At 48.9% G+C, this 20,043-nt stretch overlaps 1 protein-coding gene across 3 annotated transcripts in view; it reads right to left on the bottom strand.

The window, feature by feature from the left end:
- CTBP2 (C-terminal binding protein 2) overlaps positions 1-10,046 on the bottom strand; it is a 155,067-nt gene extending 145,021 nt beyond the window's left edge. The window contains exons 1-2 of one of the 3 annotated variants that reach the window (XM_033131001.1): positions 9,806-10,046; positions 9,327-9,508 (exon numbers count right to left, since the gene is read on the bottom strand). The gene's annotated coding sequence lies outside the window, so the exon portion shown is untranslated. Of the gene's footprint in view, positions 1-8,904; positions 9,001-9,326; positions 9,509-9,805 lie in introns of those variants that run through there. The other 2 variants (XM_033131003.1, XM_033131002.1) reach the window with 2 other exon arrangements.
- Between the last annotated feature and the right edge of the window lie 9,997 nt (positions 10,047-20,043).

Below are 20,043 nucleotides of genomic sequence, written 5' to 3'. Positions count from 1 at the left end.
CTATATAGAAATACCCCATTGGCATTAGATTGTGAGATCTTAACAAAGGATCACTAATCAAAGAAGGAAATGAAAACAAGCCAGAATTCTCATACCCCATGTGATCTGAAAAGCGACTCTGGGCCTGAGAAAGATAATTGTTTCTGAGAGGCCCATCTGAATGAATCCAGGGAGAACATGCCAGACTCTGGGACCACCTGGAACTCGTCTCCCCTCTGTTCTCAGGGTGGTAAAGAGGGAGGCTCTCAGGGCGGGCGTTCCTCTTCCACCAGGAAATTCTGCTGGCACCTCACTGCCAACAGCTCAGTTCCAATCCCAGATCTGCCACTTTGGGGGGTGGGGCTGTCACGGTCAAGTCACCCAAGTGCCTCCTGCACCTGACGTCAGCCCCCCTTGTGAAAGTCCAATGCCACACACACCTAGAGCGACAGATACTAAGTAAATAAATGCTCAGTAAATGGTGGTTACATTGTTACCTAACAAATATAAGAAAACTACTTAAATGACCTGATGGATGTCCTGAGCATCCAATTAACTTCACAAGGATACAAAGGGCCAAACCCACAGGAATTCCTCTGCCAAGGAGAAGAAGGGCGCCACGAGGACCCGCCCCAGATCTTGCTGCTCTACCACTCACTGGTGGCAACCTCTAGTCACCTCATCAGGCTCCAAGTGGGAGGAGCAGAGAAAGCAGTCAGGTCCCTCGTCCTGGATGCAGATCCGGAGGAAGGCCTGAGTAGCCCTCAGGGTCCCACAGCAACTGCTACCGCTTTTTTCAAACACCCAGATTCGAAGGCTGCCGCAGAAACCGCGGCCTCAACACCCCAAGAAAGGGGATGCTACGCAGGCCAGTTGCTGAGATGCAGCCCTTGCATCACCATCATGCAGTCAATCAGTGCACCTCCCTGTTCACTGGGAAAGACAGGGGATGGAGGGGATATGACAGAGATGTGACCCCAGTTTTGGGATCCCCCGGAGCTCATGATCACTGGCGGTGGCTCAGGCACGGTCCGGCCAGGTACCTGGCTTTGCTCTGAGCCTTGGCCGCGGGTTAGGGGTCCATCTTGGGGGCTGCATTGTCTTGTGGCTCCTTCCCCTATCCAGGCTCCCAGGGCCAGGAGGGGTGCTGGCACCCTAGAGGGTGCGGAGAGTGTACCGCAGAGTCCTCCTGGACCCCCTCTGCCCACACAATGGCCAGCAGGAGGGAGGAGGAAGTGGACACTGAGAGGCAGGAGCCATTTCTAACACCCTCCACGACTTCCCAGCAGCGGGAAGCAGCTAGAAATTTACAAGTGAAAAGGCAAGGAGCTTCCGGGGGAGTCAGGTACAGGTGTGTGTGAGGGGGTAGGTACAACAGCCTGCGGAGGGGGAGACGGGCCGGGCCGTCAGGTCAGCGAGTCCCAGGGGTGGGGGTGGGGGGGGTGGAGGGTGGCCTCACCTACAGGCCTAGGAGGGTCCTAGAACCCCAGAACCCCAGCTGTCCTTCCTGCAAGACCGAGCACGCAGGCTGTCCAGGAGCCCTCCGGGAAGGCAGCCAGACCCCGCCCCTCCAGGTAGAGCGTGGCCAGGTGTGCAGGCTGGCCTTCACCCAGGCCCAGCTTTGCCCTCCGAGCATGAGAAGGTCGTGCAGGAGACCGGAAGTAGCCCTGGACTGAATACAGCAGTTCCGTGCCCAGGGCTCCCAAACCCACGGGGCCCCCAAACCCACATGCTACTCTTATAGCGGAGAACTGCCTCTTTATGACTTGGGGGCAGCAAGTCAATATTTCTTCCTCGCATAAAATACGAATTGCTCTATTTACCTAGCCCGCAGGAGCGTCGTGAAGATTAATGACTGTGAAATGTTTTTAAGATCAAAAACAGTCTGAGATTTTACTTTAGGCACTCATATGTGCATATTGATATCTGCACAGAAAAATATACTCTTTATTGATTGCCCCCCTGGAGTGACTTCTAGCCCATAACCAGGAAGCGCTGAGAAAAAGGCACACGCCTGTGTACCCTGGGATACTAAGGAGTATGGGTAGAAAACGTCATTCCCTCTTGGCTTCCACGCTGGGCCTCCTGTTCCATCCAGCTCTGAAGGGCAGATGGTACATCCACCAGCAGCACAGACTTCTGGATAAAGGACCAGAAAAATTTTAAAAATATTTGTCACACCCCAACTGGGAAGAAATCACAGCATTTCCCCCCCTACCAAGTTCATTAGGCAAGTGCCCCCAAGTGCAGGGCACCCTGGGGGTCTCTGGGTTTGGAAAACTTTACCCACCCCCAGACCCGGAGGTCAGCCAAGCTCAGCCAGTGCTGCGGGCCATCGCTGCACATCTGGCCTGGCAGCTCCAATGCAAGACCTCCCTGGTGTCACCAGCATGCTGTCCCTCCCAGCAAAGCCATGTGACCAGGCAAGGCCACTCCACTCAAAGCTGAATGTTCTCAGTCCCCTCAACCATTCCTGGACAGGGTTGTAAGAGCTCCGGAGGGCCCTCCCCGCCCCGCTTGCTGCTGGCTCTGGCTGCAGTCCAGGTGGGCAGGCCCAGGAGCGGCAATATCGTCTGGGTTCTCCCCTGACCCAAACGAGCATGGGGGCCCTGCCGCCACCCCTTCCCTAGGCCCATCTGGGCCTCAACAAGCAGAGGATAAACTGTTACTTTGACCGCGCTACAGACAGACATCAGCAAAAGAATCAAGTCCCAGCCAGAGTCCATTCAACAGGAAAGGTGCACAAACCCTTTCCGGGCCTCTCACCCCCTACAGCAAAAGAACTTGACCTGCTGAAGTTCCTCCACACCCTCCCTCTGCCCCCTCCGGCACACCTGGGGCAGGTACAATACGAACACTTCCAGGTTTGATTCAGGCCATTTACACCTAGCAAATAACTCTCAGCTAGTCTCGACATTAGGCACGCTTTTCAAATTGCCATACTGGGGGGGAGGGGGAATCCCATCAGGCCGGAAGGGTTGACCTGTATGACCTTGGTCCACAGTTCCTGCCAAAGAAACTTCCTGGGATTCCGTGATTCCATAATGTTCCATCCTGGAAAGGGAAAGGTTACCAGAAGCCAGATCTCAGGCAGGGCTGGAGGGTGGCAGAGTTTACAAACCCGTGGCTGGCTGCAGAAAGACCCACACAGCATCTGTCACACGTCCTTTAAAAAAGCCCTTCCAAGTTTCTGCCCCAACCAAGACCGGGATGAGACACACAAATATTGCCATTATTTCCGATCAATCTTCTTTGAAGTATCTTTCAAGTCACAACTGAGGATCTGTTTTCTGGCAAAAGGCACATTGCTGATCAGAGGAGCACTTCTGAAGGGAGTGAAAGCAACATAAAGGTGTATTTTTTTGCATTTGACTAGTGGGAAAGATTTTAAGAACCACATGGATGAAAAGCACTCTCCCTGCCCCACCCCCATTCCAAACTGTTTTGGACTCCTAGAAAACAACAGCCAAAGGTGAAACTGCCTGCCAGGTTCAGACAACAAGAGCTATCTGGGATCAACATGCTCTAAACACCATCCGGCCTTGGAGAAAAATGAAGGCTTCTGTTATTATCTAGAAAAGAAGTCACAATTCTCTATAAAACCAAAAGGATTGCTTGCACTACGAGTAAGAACCCAACCTGTTCTATCAAAAATTTGCGACTATGAAACCAACTCTAGGCAACCATCTGTTGAATTTAGTGACAGAAACAGTTAAACCAGGTCATTTCTAAAACATTCACTCAGGGGGGTCTAGGCTAGACACAGATGGAAAGGTCAGCTGGCCCCCAAAACTCAACCAAGTGGACCTGGCTGAAATCAGAACTGGCATCAGCCCCCCAAGTGTTCAATGTCTACACTGATGCCACTTAGGGCCGGGGTTAGAGAGAGAGGTAGCAGGACCTGTCACTTTTGCTACAGAGTTGGTTCCACTCTGGAAGCTCAGGTCCCACGTGAAAACAGGACTGCACTGTGAATGAAGGGGGAAGCAGCAATACAGGTGAGTGTTTTCAGAAATGGCAGCAGCTGTAACAAAACACGAAAATCCTCATTTTAGCTGCACTTTTCCTAACGCTACAAAACAGACTAAAAACGACTTTAACAGGAGGAGCAATAAAAATAAACACAACTGCTTCCTGTGACTTAAGATGCCTCCAAGTTCTGGGAAGTGTTGAATATGACTTTGTAAGATTGCATTTCAAGTGGAAAAGCTTGTGTTTTTTTTACACTTTCTTTGAAGGACCCTACTATCTGCTTTGAGAGTCTACCCCCCGCCCCCCCCCCCCAAAAAAAAGCAGATTACTGGGAAGAAAACACACACCCAGTTCCCTAGCAGTCCAGAAAAGACCGCCTTCTAAGAAAAGTTCTGGAAAGGGAGCAGGCCCACGGGCCCCCACTTCCATGACAAGCAAAGACAGCTGACTGTGACTCTGGTTCCCATCCAGTCTGCAGCTCCTGAAGTTTCTGTGTTCTTCAGCAGTTAGAAGAATGAAGGCGAAACTGCCCCTTGGCTCCCACTGTCAACATCCCCCACAAACAATGGCCTAGCTCTCTCCCTATTGTACATTCTGTATTCATTTGTGAATCCTTTTTTTTTTTGTACAATGTGCAAAGCCCTTCTTTTCACTGGTGAAGTCCTGAATACCCAAGTGCAGCCATCATTTAGGCTTTAAACATTCATAATGATAGCTAAAAGCAAACTACAGATTACGCCCCTACATTAATTTGTGAATATCATTAAGTCACATTGATGGCTTTTGGATACTATCCATTAAATTAGGATCAAAAGAAACACTGAACACCTTAAAAATGGTTCTGAAGTTTTTAGCAATTATTAAATATAATTTTCCAAACCCAGAGATAGGGTTTTTTAAAAAGAAACCCTTTCATAAGTCTTTGATACATATTCCATCAAACACGAACTTGAATAAAAATTAACTTCAAAAGAGTAGGTTGGGAGAGCAGCCTTGCATTTTTCCTTCTTTCCCAGGGAGTTGTAACTGTAGTGGTGTAAATTAGGTCATGCTTACCAGCTGTAAGGCAGAAAACTGATACCTGCCCAGGCAGTACAGTCTCTGAGAGCATATCTATTCCAGCATTTTCATGTGCCTACTAAAAGTTTTCAGTAAAGGAAGTCCACACAAGCATTCCTTAGCGAGCGATTCACAGGAAGATTTTGGGGAAATTAGGCACCCTGATATTTCATTATATGGGCTCACTTCTGTTAGGTACAAGTACTTCTTTTGAAAGGGCCAGGCAACCTGCACTCCCATTCTTTAATGACTACAAAAATGTGTTCCACCCTCTGTAACGGAACTATCAGCCAGACGGTGGAAATAATTACCTGAGCTGTGCCCTAACAGATAAATTTTCTTTCCCAATCATGTACTGCATGAATAGATATTTGTGGCCTGTATCAGGGACATGGGACACTTGGGCTGCTGCTCTTCACTGATAGAAACATTATTAAGAGGGACCCAGGCTGCACCCACATACATTATGATGACAGCCCTTCTATATTGAAATGACAGTGATAAAAAAAAAAAAATATGACAACTGAGGTGGCCATTCTACCGTTGCTATAAACTCTTTAAATTTTTTCCATTTAGGGAAAGCGTTAAGTGCAAAGGGTATAACTTGGCCTTCAAAGATGATTCACCATGGAAGGACTGCTGGCCAATGGCAGGCCCTCTGGGGCTCCATCTTGGTGGGGTCATTCCTGGTGAGATGTCCGCTCTTTTTTGTTTTTAGTCTGCGAATCAAGGATTTCAAATGGTGTGAGCCATCCTTGAACTCCCTTTGCTTTAGGATTTTGGTAGTTCCCAGCAAAATAGCCTCTTCAAATCCAGCAAGATGCTTCTTCAGTACCTATTTTACGTCATTACCTTGTGCTTAGGTACTCAGACACTGAAAAAGTGGCACGTTGATTTTGTAGTTTTGTTTGTTGCTGTGGCTGTTTGTTTCATCTCCTTTAAAATGTTTTTCAGACTTATGAATAGGATTTCTGTTTGGAGTTTTAAAAGTCAAGAGTAAAGTCATTGATTATTCCCTGAAAGGGTAACTGACAGGCTAGTTAATAATTAGTCAGATAGCAAGTTTTCCTGTTTCATCCTGTGTACACCACCAAGATTAACAATGCCAGGGAAAGCAAACTCAACTCCTCCAAGACCGGGACAGGTGTGCCCTGAGTCTGAAAAGGCCAAAATATCTCACAAAGTATGTCACTGGTGTATTTTTACAATGCTAGTAGTGTTTGTTTTTAAGTAGCAAACTTTTTTACTTTAACTTGAGAGAGACATACTTTGCAAATATTTCTTCACTGAGTTAATGACTAAGTCCTAAGACATAAGTTGCAACTCGCACCTAGCAAAAAAATATATTTTAGAGACAAAGAGATTTAAAAAAAAAAAATCAGTTAAGCTAAGGTAATTCACCCTGCCCCTGCCCCAGGAGAACACCCATTCAAGGGCCAGTTTCAAAGATCCCAAGTGAAGTCGTAAATAACACAGGGCCCGGAGCACAATCTGCAGGGCAACCCCACCCTCACTCAGCCTCATTAAGGTACAATTAGAAAGGAGGGTGACCACGTACCCCTTAGCCCGGATCTTCCCCAACAGGGAAGATTTACACCAAAAAGCACCGTTTGAGGTTCAAAACAAGCTCCAAACTCAAGACTTTAAAATTCCCTCTAAGAACTGCTTTCTACAGGGACAAACTGGGGTCCCCTCCCCCCGGGGCATAGAAAACCAATCACAGCCATAAATCCCCTTTGCCTTCAAGCCTCACTCCTTCGTACTGGGGGCAGAGTGGGGAGAGGGGGTGACCAGACAACACTTACACTAGACCCTCCGTGCTCTACAGAAATATGCTGGCTTTTTTCCTTTGTTTGGTCCTGTTATACTCCATCAAGTGTGAACGATTAAACTGGTTTCATTAGAAGCAAGTGCATTCGCGGCTAACGTCCAACTTCAATGGCAACTGCAAGCATATTTTGCAAGAAGGAAGGGCCTGCTTTTTTGCTTGAAACCTACCATCTCATTAACTTTTCTTTGGGGGGCAATAAAAAGGGCACTGGGGGGTTTTACAGGAGAGAGTCAGAGCAGTTCAGAGATCTGATTTCAGACAAAAGGACATTTAGTGTTTCCACTCTAGGATACAGTCCCTGTTACTTAAAATGAAAAAAATCCTATTTCAATATTAAAGCTGCTCTGACTTAAAGTGTTTAATTAGCATTTTGAATATCACTCTATAATTGCTGTAAGAAGTACTCTTTGAAATCAAATGATTATAAAAACAAGATCCTTTAAAGTCCCATTACTTCAAAATGTAAAAGATTTAAAAAATTCAAAACGGTGGAATTCTCCTAAGTACACGAAAACTAGTTCTACTTTGAAAAACCCTACAGGCAGAATTGCAGTCCTGGGTACTGAACACGGGGTAATTCTTAAACTGCCTTTGAACCCAAGCACCTAGCAGGGAAGATATTCTTTGAAAGACTTGTAGCAGAGTTTGATATATTTCGCCAAAGTAAGAAGGCAGAATCAGTTTGTAATCCAACCAAAATACACGTCCCCTCCAAATTATCCATGTCAGATAAAAATATACCAGTCTCCAGAATGTCCAACAGAATTGCAAATAAGGCACTTAGCATTCGAAATTCCCAATGCATATTTATAGAATTCTCTTGTCTACCCTTCCAGCCACTCACATCTGACTCTCTAAGAACTTAACCCGATCGCCAATCTTTAAAGAAAAAAAAGGGGGGGATCCAGAAAGATCTGTTTACCACGGAAAGGGCAAGGGAGCCAGGCATGACGACGTAGGCCCCTGGCAGCAGCCTCCCCCGCACGGACGCAGCGCAAGCGGGATTTCTACGAAAAATTCCTCCTTTTCCCTGTAAATTACTAAACACGGGGACCCCTGGAGCCAACTGCCTGCCGCCTGGGCTGCCTCCGGAGAAAGTACTCGGGGACAGCGCGCGATCACCACACGTCTGCACACGCACGCTCGGTGCTGCCCGTGACCATCCGTGGCGGCGAAAAGCGAGGCACGGGAGTGTGTGTGTACGCGTGTGTGTCTCCGCGGCCGGCGGTGACCGCGCCGAGCTCCCAGGCCCGCGGCCTCCCGCACCAAGGCGCTGCGTGGGCAGCGGGCGATCAGCCACGCCGCGGGGCCTCCCGCTGGATAAGGCCCTGGCGCGCCCCGGCTCTCGCGCGCCTCAGCCCAACTTGCCCCGGGGCGCTGGGAAGAGCACGAGGGAGAGAAAGAAAGGCGCTTCCCCTCGGCCGCGGAGCACGAGGAGGAAGAGGCGACCGCGGCGGCCCGGCTATAGCTGCGCCGCGCCGGGTCCCCGCTGCCCTGGGCGCGCCCTCGCCAGCCCCTCCTGCGAAACTTTTTCTTTTTGGTTCGCCCCACCCGAAAAGTGCGGCCCCAGCGGGGGAGGCGGGCGGGCCAGGTTCCCGACTAGGCGGGCGAGGAGGAAGTGGTGCCCGCGGGAGCGCGGCCGGGCAGAGGAAATGCCCGGCCCGCCCGGCCCCCGCCCCGGGCCCCCGCCCCGCTGTGACTTCGGCGAGCCGAGCCCGGCGCGGCAGTGGCGGCGGCGGCAGATGTGGCCCGGCTGCCCGGAGGAGCCAACAATGCGGGGCCGGCAAAACAAAAGGGCTCCACTTCGCCTCCTTTTCCGTCTTTCGCTTGCGCTCCCTGGGCGCCGCGCGGGATCCCCGACCAGCAGGGGCCGCTCCCCTGGGGGCCCCAGGCCGCGCGCTCCCCGATTTCCCCGCGGACCCCCGCTCTCCCCCGCCCCCGCCCCGCAGGCGCAAGGCCCCGAGCGCTCGGACTCCTGGTCCCGGGGGAATCCGGCCGTATTGTCCCCGCGGCGTGCCTGGCTCTCGGCCTGGGTCGCGGACGGCCCCCGCGCGGGCACCCACCGGCCTCGGGGGGCAGGAGCCGGGGGCGCCTAGGAAACCGTCGCCGAGACGCCGCCGCCGCCGCCGCTGCCCTCCGGACGCCGCCGCACTCGGGGTTTCTTTTTTTTTTTTCTTTTTTTTTTTTTGCCAATCCTGATGGGAAGGAAGGTGACCGCCTACTTCGCATTCATCAACTCTCATCACAACAACAAAAATCCTGGCAGAAACGGCGGTCAGCCGGCGCTATCCGCGGCGGGGAGCGGCAGGCAGGGATCCCCAGGCCGGCGCCCACCCCCGGGCGCCGAGCGGGGACACCGGGCCCGGGGCGCAGACCAAATATGTCCTCGGATGCCGGCTCCGTGTCCTTCGCCTTCCTCCCCCTCCCCGAGTGGCGCAGTGAGGCGGGCGCGGCGGCCCCAGCCCTCCCCCGGGGCCCCTCTTACCTCGTCCCAGGCCGCCGGCGTCCACGGCGAAGGGCGCCCACCCGGGAGGCGGCGGCAGCTCCCGCCCCTCCCACCCCACCCGGCAGCGGCGGCAGTGCGGCCCCCTCAGCGCGGCATGGCTCCCGGCTCAGTCCCTCGCTCCGCGGGCCGCTGCCGGCTCCTCTGGGCCGCTCCCGGGGCACCTTAAAATGACACACGCACACAGGGACACACACACAAAAACTTAATCTCTCCAGCTCCCCGCCCCTCCCCCTCCCGCGCAGTCCTCCCCTCCCCTCCTCCCCTCCCCACCCCTCCCCTTCCCTTCCTCCTCCTCCCCTCGCCGCCGAGCCTCTTCCTACTTCCCCACCCACCCCACCCCCTTCCTCCGCCCACCCGGCTCCCAATCCTCCCCACCCAGGTCCCGGCCCCTCGTCCGCCCGCCCAGAAGGGGCTGCGCTGGGGGTCCCCAGTCCGCGCACGCCCCGCGCCACGCTCACCCCCAAGAGGATGCTAATTCCAACTTGGATCGGGGGAGGGAGCGTCCTGGATGCCGAGCGCCTCCCGGCTATTTGCTCTTCTTTATTTGTTTTCTCCAGAGAAGGAGGAGGAAAACGGAGAGAAAAGGAAAGGGAAAGACGCCGCGCCGGCCGCGTCTCCCGGTGCCCGCCGGCTGCGCAGGAGCTAGGCGGGAGGCGAGGTGAGGGTCGCCGCCCGCTCACTCCTCGTTTTTTTTTTTTTTTTTTTTGGCAAAGGCGGGGTCTCTCTTTGCAAACCAATGACACAACCCCACATGGGCCGGCCTCGCCCCCTTACAGCTACTCCTCACTACAAATCGGCTCTCTCCGGGGATTAGTAGCTCCGAGAAAGTGCACACAGGCGTGGCGGGCGGGCGAGGGGGAGCGGCGCAGCGGGCACTCCCCGGCCGGGCCCCGCCCGGGAGGCCCTCGAGAAGCGCGGGGGCCTTGGCGGCAGGGGCGGGGGTCCTGCCGCAGCGGCGCGGACTCCGGCCCTCCCTCGCCCTTCTTCCTCCTCCGCCCATTCCACGTGGGGCACCGTGCGGCCGGCCACGTGGGGGGACGCGAGCCCGGGCGGGCCTGGGCTCAGCGCCCTGGGGTGGCTTTGGCCTCTTCGGGCCCCCTCCAGGCCCGCGGCGCGGACCTGCCCCCTTCTCCGCCCGGCGACTCCAACTTCCTTCTGGGCCCCCGTGCCGGCCGTTTCTGCCTTCTAGGCCCGCGGGGTCAGGCGCGGGCCGGCCACAGGGGGCACTTGCGGTCCCCAAATCCGGATCTGGGAGACCATGCCCGCGCTTTGGCCGAGAGGCGGCGATGGCTGTGGGTGCGCGGGGAAGGGGCCCAATGTGCTGGAACTTGCAGCGGTTGTGTTCCCTACGAGAAGCGAAACATTTTTTACACATTAAAAAAAGAAATGTTCCTTCCTGTTGCCTGGATCTCGCCGGGGCTATTTTTAAAGCCTTGTCTTGGGTGGGAGCGCCCGGCCTCGCGGGACAGAGGCGCGCTGCGGCCTGGGGGGCCTGAGAGTCCGAATCCTGGGCTCGCGCGGCGCCCTTCCGCTGCCGAGAGTCCGCGCCGTCCCGACGCTCCGAGTCTGGACACCAAACCTGGGGATCCAGGCCGAGCGCCGACCGCACCTGGATTGAATTCCATGCCCGTGACTCGTGGTGTTGGAGCCGGATTTGCGGCTGCGGGTCGGAGGGCTCTTTTCCTGCGCCCCAGAGCTCCCCAAACTCTCATCTTACTTCACTAACGTCGGCGGCGCGTCCTCCAAGCGCCCGGGTGTGGGCTGAATTGAGCCTTTAGTCTCGATCTGTTTCAAAACCGTATTGAGATGTTATGAACTGGATTGAGACGTAGAGCAGGAAAGACATGGGGTGGGGTGTGAGGTGCGGTCTCCGCCATTCCTAGAACCGAGTGGCTCGGTTTGGCCTTCAGCGTACCCGGAGTGCACCACACCCGATTGAGCCGAGGAAACAGGCTAGTGCCTGGGGGCCACAGCGAGGGCCCTCGAGCTGCTAAACCCCTTTCTGCATCCCAAAGAGCGCTGTTCCAGGCCTCTCAGTCTATTAATATTTTAAGAACTCGTGCTCCGGCCCGCAGCAGGGAGTAGGTGCTCGCTGCTCGTTTGCTAAAGTGCACTCAGATGTGGCCTGCGCCACCGGCTATGTGAGGGCCGTGACTCCTGATGGTTGTTTCATCCTCAAACAATAAGGTTTTAAAACTCGATTGAAGACCTCCCAGGTGCGATGCCAGCGCAGGACCCGGCACCTCCTACCCGCTAGTTCACCTAATGGGGTTACTAAGACGTCTGAGGCGCATTTTCTACGAGGCCCTCATAGGCCCAGGTCAGGCCAACTACCTGCCTGTCCAGTTTGCCAGTTCAGCACTGCCAGTTCTCTCGAGCTTCTGGGTCTCCCTATCCCCACAAACATCTTCAGGGCTCCCCTCGCCCAAGCAGCTTTGCCTGAAGGTCATGGTGCCTAAGCTAGTTCTTGGCATAAACTATAACCATAATCATAAAAATGTTCTGCTTCCTTATTTCACAGATGGTCTTTGGTTCTGAGTGGCCCTCTATTCTCACCCAGAAACCACAAAAAGCTGATTTTTTTCATATCACTTGTACAAATTTAATGTCTACTATGGATTCGACCTAACTTAGAAAATATTCTGTTCTTTGTTTTAAGAATGTTTAAAAAAAGGCATCCTCAGAGCCAAAAATTAATGTCTCTCTCACACTTGACACTTGTATTTTAAAACATTGAGCCCATTTGCCCCCAACATGTGAATTATTTCAAACTTCAATTGTTTAAAAAAGAAAAAGATGTTCCAAACAACAAAAACCAGCCCAGTTCAAAAGTGGACAAAGATTTAAGTAGACATTTCTCAAACGAAGACATACAAATGACCAACAAGCACAAGAAAAGACGCTCAGCATCACTAATCTTCAGGCAAATGCAAATGAAAACCACAAGGAGATACCACTTCATGTCTTTTGGAATGGCTATTTAAAAAAATAAAAAGTGTTAGTAAGGATGTGGAGAAATCAGAAAATCGTGTGTTGCTGGTGGGAATGTAGTTGGTGTAGCCACTGTGGAAAAGAGTTTGGTAGTACCTCAAAAAGTAACAGAATTTCTATATGATCCAGCAATTCCAATTCTAGGTATATATACACAAGAATGGAAAGCAAGGTCTCAAAATATTTGTATGTTCATAGCATTATTCACAATAGCCAAAAGGTGGAAATAATTCAAATGTCCATCAAAGGATGAATTCATAAGCAAATGTGGCATAGACACAATGGAATGTTATTCAGCCTTAAAGAGGAGGAAAACGCTGACACATGCTACAACATGGATGAATCTTGAGGACATTACGAAGTGTCCTCAAGAAATAAACCAGACACAAAAGGACAAATACTGTCCTTACATGGCACTTACATGGCAAATTCAGAGACAGAAAGTAGAGTCGAGATTACCAAACACTGTGGGAAGGGGAGACGGGGGTAAGTGTTGAAGGAGCACAGCGTTTCTGTTTGGAGTGATGAAAAAGAAATGGTTGCTGGTGATGGGTTGCACAATGTTGGGAATGCTTAATCCTACAGAACTTTATACTTAAAAATGAATAAAATGGTAAACTTCCTGTTATTTATATTTTATCATAGTAGTCTAAAATGTTGCAGAGTAGCTTTTATCTTACAAACTTCTTAGTGTGTATTTATTACTATATATAAAGGTAATTTTCAATAAGAAAAATATTAAAATAAAGAGAAAATACGGTTTTAAAATACATTTCAGTTAATTTACAGAATAAGTGCCTTTTACTAATTTTTATCTCTGTGTGTTAACTTTATGGAATATAGTACTGAAATGCTCATTTTCAGGACTCTCCACGATCTCCTCCCATCTAATCCTATTTAACTGGTGAGGTTCAGTTTCTGGTATCTCAACATGTATTAAAAAAGAAGAGTCATAAAAATAACAAGAGCAACAGATGATTGCCCCAGCTCATGAGGTGCTGATTCTGGGCTAAGCCCTTCACGTGCATCTTTAATCCTCATAGCAATCCCTGAAGAGAGAGATACTAGTATTATCCCCATTTTACAGATGAGGGAAACTGAGGTGACTTACTGTGACTTCCCCAAGGTCATACTGCTAGCGAGTGAGGAGCTTGGTTGGACCCCTTTCTGTCTGATTCTGACACACCCCACCCCAATCAAAAGGGCCTCTGTTTACATACATGTCTTCATTATTAGTATGGATCCAGAAAAGGCAAAGTTAGTTACTTTTGAAACATATTTTTAACATCTTCTTATTTGAATGTTTTTTCTTTGTTTCATAATAAGACTTCAATCTAATCTTTAAAGGGAAGAAAGAAAGCCCAAGAATTAAACATATTTTCAGACATCAGTTAAACAATGAAAAGTCAAAGTTGGGTACGGCATGGTGGCGTTTAAGGCTCCCAAAGATCAATTTCAGAACTATGGCAACAAAAAGCTGTGATAATGAGAAAGCAGAAAATAAACTCTTGGTTACTGAGAATAAGGATTCCACATATTACTTTCATACTAAGGAAGAAGAAGTAATTTAAAGAGTTCAAAAAGGTCGCATCTAACACTCCATGTAAAACATCCATAATCACTTTTTCCTGACGGTCTGAGTTAAATAGAAAAATCCAATCACCTGGAATGCTTCATTTGTTCAGGTCATCTCCTGACTCCAGCTTCCTCAGTGGGAGGAGTCTGAAAGGGACACACTGCCCTGGGATGTAGAGAAGAGCCTTTTTCTTTATTCTGAGGAACTCAACTCATTTCCCCAGGAGAGTCCATTCCCACTGGATGTTGCCATTGAAAGTGACTTCATGTCTTCTTGTTTGACTCTGTTTCCTCTGGGTTAACCACTGTCTATGGGTTAAGGGGTCTCTTATGGCACATCAAGTTCAAAATCCTTATCAAAGTCATTTCTCTCCTTTGTCAAGGAGTCTCTCTCCTCCTTTCCAGGTACTAGAATTTGGGATTCAGATAGGGGGTGTTTTCTAGCCTCCAGGCTCTGGGAGAGGGGTCCTAGCTCTCCAGTTGAGGGGTCTGGCCCAGGGAGCCCCAGTACTGCAGTGTGGGGGCAGGTGTAACTGTCAACACAGAGAAGGCAGGGGCATTATTCCTGGGGGCCCAGCCATTCCTCTGCTGACCTGGCACAGCTGACCTTCCAAAGCCCCCACCCAGGCCCTACCACAGGGCCATCTCTCCCATGTCTGCGCGGTGCCTCTTAAGTTTCAGGTGTTTTCTCTGTCCTCCAAGAAGCCATGGGTTCATCCAGGATGCAACATGGGGAGCAGTCCTACCATAGGCCATCAGTCCAGTCACATTCTTTGACCACCCTCCAACACACACACACACACACACACACACACACACACACACACACACGGTGGGCTGGCGGGGTGGGGGCCGCAAGTGCTGGTCCAAATGCTCCCTCAACACATGGGAGTTTCTGTCATCTCTGCTCCTTCAGAAGAAAATACAGGGCATCTCTTGAAGAACGAATGGTTTGCTTTCAACGGATCGTTGAAACTGTAAACAATCTGATCCCTTGTTGCCTTGGCTCATAGGAAGCTCAAAGTCACACATAATGCTCAAGAATGCCAACCAGCCTACTGTAACGTTCCAGGAAGCAATATCTTCCTTCCTCCATGAAAAGTGATTGTGAGAGGAGTGGTTTGTGTTGTTTGAAAAGGCATATTAAGTCGTTTCATATAATTTTACATCTGGAAAACAAAATACCAACTGTTCTGATAATATAAATCATGGAAAATAAAGCTCAATAAAATCTTCTTGTTTGGTGATGACACACAGATGACACAAGGATCAGTTCCTGGACTTGAAAAAACTGGACTGAGAAACTGTTGGAAGGAGTTTCTGATTTCCATTTTCACTTTTTAATTTTTTTTTAATGAACTGTAGGGTTGTGTATATGTTTTTACTATAGCCACCTAAAATATTTTTTTGGAAGTTGGTCAGAAAATATTAATAAATACATAAAAACCCAACCATATCAACATTTCTGACTTAGAGCAGGGACTTTTTTGGGGGACAAATGGTACAGAGGGGGCACGAATTGCCCTCAATGGCAGTTACCACATTTTGTAACCATGAAATGATGTGATGGTTTGATCTGTTGTGTAGGGCCTGGACAGTAAAAGGTGCTTGATTACGTATTTCTTGGATGGATGGATGGATGGATGGATAGATGGATGGATGAGTCAGTGAATATGATTAAAGAGATCCGAGCTGTCAAAAAGTCATATTTGCAAACTGACAAAGAGAATAAAGTAATTTTAATTGAACATATTAGTATTAGGGAGGTAGGATTTAGGGTTATCTTTAAAGGTTTTTAAATCTTTATTTTGTTATATTATTTTTATGATTTATAAAAGTAAAGGAGCAAAGGGAAACGATGTATGCAACAAACAATTCAGAAAAAATATGCATATAAAGCAAATGTGGCAAAATGTTAAAAACTGGTGAATTGGGGTGATAGATATAGGGAATCCTAACCACTTATCTGTAAATTTAAAAATTATTTCAAAATAAGATATTGTTTAAAAAGTAGTGAAAAAAATGAAATACATAGTCCCAGGGTGAAGTGCTGAGTTTGAAAGTCACTTATTTTCTCCCGTTTAGTAGCCTTTAAACAGGAAGGCATAATTCTTTTCCCCGTGGTGCCTCCCTGGGAGCAGACTTGATGTCTCTGAACCGCAAGTGGGGGCCTGTCAAAGCCCCACGGGCCAGGCCCCCCTGCTGGAGCAGCGAGCCTTCCCTCTACCTGAGGTCCTTGTTTCTCCGTTCCCTATCTCTCTCCTGTTTCATTTCCAGGAACCAATGGCTGTAGGAAAAAAGATAGTGGCCCTAGATAGTAGTGGGTCCTTTTATTGTAACTGTATTGTGCAATAAAATGGACTAGTTGTGCGCACTTGAGGATTTCAAGGGTCTGTGCAGCTAGACTTGGACTTCACTGTATTTTCACTCATCTATCTCGGTCTTTCAGGATTTCTCTCACTTCACAACCACAATTATCGGAAGCTCCCAGTGGCTGTCATGAACGGAGGTGGGAATTTCATCACACAATTTTGTAGAATAGCTGTGCTTGTTGTGGCTATAACGTAATCCCAATGTGATTCATAATTCATTCGAATTGGCGAGGACATGTGGACTTTACAGGTGCTGTGGCCCTTTTCGACTCTGCGTGGAAGCCTCAGTGCTCCTTCCCTCTGTGGCGAGGGGTACAGGTCGGAGTGGTGGAAGCTCTGTTTCAGAACTTCATTGGCACTTGTTTTTTAGGGAAACACAAACACACTCGTCCTAAATCCTCTGAAAAACAGTGACTCCAGTCCTAGGAAAAACAAAATAAGCATGTGGATCCACAGAAACGAGTGAAGCTGTAGTGGAACATACGGAGGAAATAAACAAACATATTGAGCCACGACTCTTCAACAAACATGGAAGGAGCGCCTGCTCCATGCCGGGCCAGGCAGGACCCTCCGTACAGAGACCTGAGCTGGTTGCTCCCTCCAAGGAGGGAGGGTGGCGGGGAAATTGCATTGGCCCAAGTATTACCTCATTTAATCCTCACCATAATTCAAGGGAGGGATTAAACCCCAGTGGTCTGTGAGGGTTGAAGCTCTGGGAGGATTAGGTACAGGGCCAATTCCACGGTCGGTCGTGCGGTGCAGTTGTACAGCCCTGTCTGTGCTCAGAAAAGCCCACACTCGGTTTACTGCTCTGCTGTCGCCGTCTTGAAATTCTGAATAATTTTGAGAAAGTGGCCTTGCATCTTCATTTTGCACTAGGCCCCACAAATTAGGTAGCCAGTCCTGATTAAGTATCTTGCCTAAGGTCTCTCAGCCAGCGAGTGGCAGACTTCCAAGTTCAGGGTACTTCAACCACCTTGGAAAACTAATTTAAATACGGGATAAAACATGCTTAATCCTTACACAGTGAAACACAGAGTAGAAAGCCCAGAATTCTCTATGCGTGACCCATGGAGTCAAACCGAAGCCAACATGAGTCTAAAAAGTCCCTTGGTCTCTTGTGAGGCCATCTCCTCACACGTCCAGCCTTTGGACCTACCCTTGGAATGTCAATTTTCTTATAGCAGGGAAGGCCCATGACATGCAGATCTTCAGACGTGTGAGCAATCGTGACTAACACCAGAGTCATACAGAGCACTGATGTGAGTCAGCCCACAGCCAGGCTCATGGTGGAGAGAGATGGAAACTGGAAATGGCCAGACACTTGGAATTGAGGCACAAGCGGGGGTGGGGGGTGAGTGGGGGCGGAGAGGGAAGGAGGGGGAAGTCCCATAGTCAGATGAAATTATTCAGCCCCAGCTAGAATTGGTTTTAGGGTCTAAAGGTCTCGATGTAGCCTGCAGTTCAATCGCCTGCAAAAATGCCCTAACGATGAAGCTGACTTCAGCGAGTCTGTGCTTTCTGGGGAATTTTATACCTAAAAAAAGTCATTTGTCCATTCTTTTCCCTGAAAATCTGCAAATAAGGCCCATGTTCATCCGGTCAGCTGGCCAGGGGAGCCCATGCTTGCCAATACCCACCATGCACGGTGCATTTACTTGTCCCAAGAAAGCGTCATCATTTCACATTACCCTGGGCAGGCCTGGCATTTCAGATGAGGATGCTGAGGCTGCAAGGTTGGGTCCCTTGCCAAGGACTCCCAGCAGACAAGGCCAGCTGGGACTTGCAGGTCTGGGGCCACCCAGACTCTCCCTGGCTCTGCTGTCTTGCCTACCTGGTTCTTACTGGGATATGGACAGGTGAACGTACCTGGCCCCCTGGTCCGAGCACCTCTGGAGACTTGGCCTCACATTTAATTTGTGCCAGGAAGAAATGCAGCTGTGGTCTGCTAGCTTTTCTTCCCTCTCCAACTTGTCATTTCAAGATTGTTCAAATCTATAGAAAAGTGGATTTAATAGTACAGTGAATACACATAGGCCTGCCACCTGTTGGAACCATTTGTTCACATTTCATCCCATTGGCTTTGGCCCTTTCTTTTCTCTCTATTCATAAATTTTTTTTTTTCTGGAGCCATTTAAAAGTAAGTTGCAGACATCCTGATGTTTCACCCCTAATAAATCCTGATGTTTCACCCCTAATTACTTCAACACGTACTAAGAAGAAAGATCTACTGCAAAACCCTAATATCTTATCACACTTACGAAAATTAACAGTACCTCTTAACACAAGGACCGTCAATTCAAGGCTATTCAATGTGTGGTCAGCTTACCGGCAGACTATTTGTTACAGGTCTGCAACATACTACATACTGAAATTGAGAGCTAGCTTTTGGAAGCTTTCATAGCAATTTGACAGAGTAATTTTAGACTTGTGAAGTTTAATAATAATAATTCTGGGTTCGCATTTTATATATTTTTTAAAGAATTCACTTTTACTATATTTTACAAAAGCATCAGTCTGAAACACTGAAAACCAAAAACTCGTCCTTCACCTCAGATAGTTTGAAAAGTGCTAATTCCCAGACCATTTTCCAAATTTCCCAATTGTCTCAAAACATCTTTTGTAAAATTTTTTTTTTTTTTTTGACTCAGGATTCAGTTGAGATTCACATACTCATTTGGTTGTCACAAGGTCTGCTGGCCTTTCTGAGTAGGCACTGGATCATCTTCCTGCTTGTCTTTGGACTTGAGGGTGTATGCCCAGCTGACAGCCGGGAGCTTCATTCAGAATCTAGGGGGGTGCGGGGGCCTGGATTAGGGAGGGCCTGTAGAAATTATTGTTCTTAAAGTTATAAAAATGTAAGCCCCATGATCTGATAACTCATTTTTAAATTTCATATGAATGGTTTCTTGATGACAGGAAAAAATTGTAACACATCTGTGGCATTTTGGCAGTTATATTGGGTAAGGCAGACTGACCCGTATTCATGTTAAATATCCACCAAACAAGAGATTTGTGATGTTCTGATGTTGTAGATGATAGCCAGGAAACCATAACATGTTTCTGCAGTGTTGGGTTTGACTAAAGCTCTTTGTATACAAATTGAAAGTCATCAGGTTTATGCTCAAGGTGGTTCTATGCTAGCGGGTGGTAGACCTAGTGTGGAATGATGGCCTCCTCAGCTAGAAAGTAATTTGCATTTGTCTGAACTCATTCCCACTGAAGAGACATATTTAACGCGATTGCTATACAGCATGATATAATCGACTACTATTTACTGCACGTGTAAAGCATTCAATATGGCGCCTGGCCCATAATAGGCACTTTGAGCAGATGCCACCAGGCTCCCCCTGCAGTCTGGTCTCATGGCTGCGATCTGAGCAGTTGCACAGGCCCGTGCGTGGCAGGGCCCTCAGTGTGGTTTAATGCTCTCCCATTGCCGTCTTCAAATTATTAATCATTTTTTAAACCAAGCGCCCTGCAGTTTCATTTTGCACTGGGCCCTACAAATTATGTAGCTGGCCCTGCACCCCACCCCCCAAATCTGTTTGACCCACCTTTGATTTCAATACCGTGTTTCCCCGAAAATAAGACCTAGCCGTACAAGCAGCTCTAATGCATCTTTTGGAGCAAACATTAATTAATATAAGACCTAGTCTTGTTTTACTATAAGACCGGGTCTTCATAATATAATATAATATAATATAATATAATATAATAATATAATATAAGATAATATAATAATATAATACTGGTCT

The sequence above is a fragment of the Rhinolophus ferrumequinum genome, chromosome 16 (assembly GCF_004115265.2).
Source record: "Rhinolophus ferrumequinum isolate MPI-CBG mRhiFer1 chromosome 16, mRhiFer1_v1.p, whole genome shotgun sequence".
Taxonomy (NCBI): domain Eukaryota; kingdom Metazoa; phylum Chordata; class Mammalia; order Chiroptera; family Rhinolophidae; genus Rhinolophus; species Rhinolophus ferrumequinum.
This window is presented reverse-complemented; position numbering and strand designations above follow the sequence as displayed.